Source organism: Equus quagga, unplaced genomic scaffold (genome assembly GCF_021613505.1).
Source record: "Equus quagga isolate Etosha38 unplaced genomic scaffold, UCLA_HA_Equagga_1.0 73442_RagTag, whole genome shotgun sequence".
NCBI classification, from domain to species: Eukaryota; Metazoa; Chordata; class Mammalia; order Perissodactyla; family Equidae; genus Equus; species Equus quagga.
In genome coordinates, this window is record NW_025802777.1 from 8,028,268 (window position 1) to 8,029,463 (window position 1,196).

At 51.2% G+C, this 1,196-nt stretch overlaps 1 pseudogene; it reads right to left on the minus strand.

Moving 5' to 3' along the window:
• Window positions 1-406: 406 nt before the first annotated feature.
• Window positions 407-786, minus strand: LOC124234219 (keratin-associated protein 2-1-like; annotated as a pseudogene).
• Window positions 787-1,196: the final 410 nt, after the last annotated feature.

Genomic DNA, 1,196 nt, shown 5'->3' on the forward strand with positions numbered 1-1,196 from the left:
CCTATCATGTAACTTCCCTGCCTAAGAATTCTTCCAAGGATCCTTATTTGCCTGTAGAAGAAAATTCAAACTTCTTAGCAGGGCTTATAGCATCATATGAGACTTGAAATCTGAACATTCTGCCTCCTCTGTAGTCATTTTCTTTTTTTTTTTGTTATGCTGGGAGTACTAAGTTTATTAGAAAACAGGCAACATGATAACAGGAGTTAGACTGGGGGCTTGAGAGGACGGGGTATTCTTCATCAGTAGTTGTCTGAAAAGGTGTCTTCAGTGCCTACTTGAGCTAGTTTGAAGAGATGAGGAATGGGCTTCTCAAGAAAATGCATGTTGTTCTGCCCAGAATCGCTGAGTGACATCAGTATGGACTAGGTCATCTACTGGGGGACCCTTAGTGATGATGCCCTGCTCAGCAGCGGGAGGTCCTGCAGACGGTGCAACAGGGTGCCAGGAGTGGGGGCGGCAGCAGGGGGACTGCACAGAGATGGGCTGGCAGCAGGTGGAGGCCCAGCAGCAAGGCCGGCAGACCACGGCCATGCAGGACGTGGGGCAGCAGCTGATAGAGCGGCAGCAGCCCTCCTGCAGGGAGCAGGGGTCACAGCAGCTGGGGCGGCGGCAGGGCTCGCAGATGGAGCGCGTGTAGTGGGGATCGCAGGTCACGGGGCGGCAAACGGTGGTCTGGCAGGACACGGGGCGGCAGCAGGAGGGGTAGCCACGGAAACAGGGCTGGCAGCAGCCTCCCCCAAGACTCAGGGAGGAGAAGGCAGAGCCACAGCAGGAGGCTGTCATGGTGGTGTCTGGGGCTGGGCTGGCTTGGGCTGGTGAGAAGAGTTGAGTGTTCTCAGGTGTGAATGTCTTCCTCCTGCTCTGGGCCCTTTACATGCCCTGGCCAGGTGCTGATGGCCCCAGGACGCAGGATCATTTCCTTGTGTTTGTTTATTCTTTTTGAAATAGCGTTGGCAGATTAGTAAGTTCTCTAGACACTGTTTTTGAGGTGCTCAGATACTCATAAAAGACTCTGTTTTCCTAATTTAATAGAAACTCATTCTATTTTGATATTTATGTTTCAAATAAGAACTTAATGACCCTAACCTCGAAGCCTCCAATTATCTTTATGGTTCGGTGATGCTTTTGCCAGTTGATGTCTTGATAGCACAGAGTGGCTGTCATTCTCTTTGGGTTGCTTAGAGTGGAAGTGA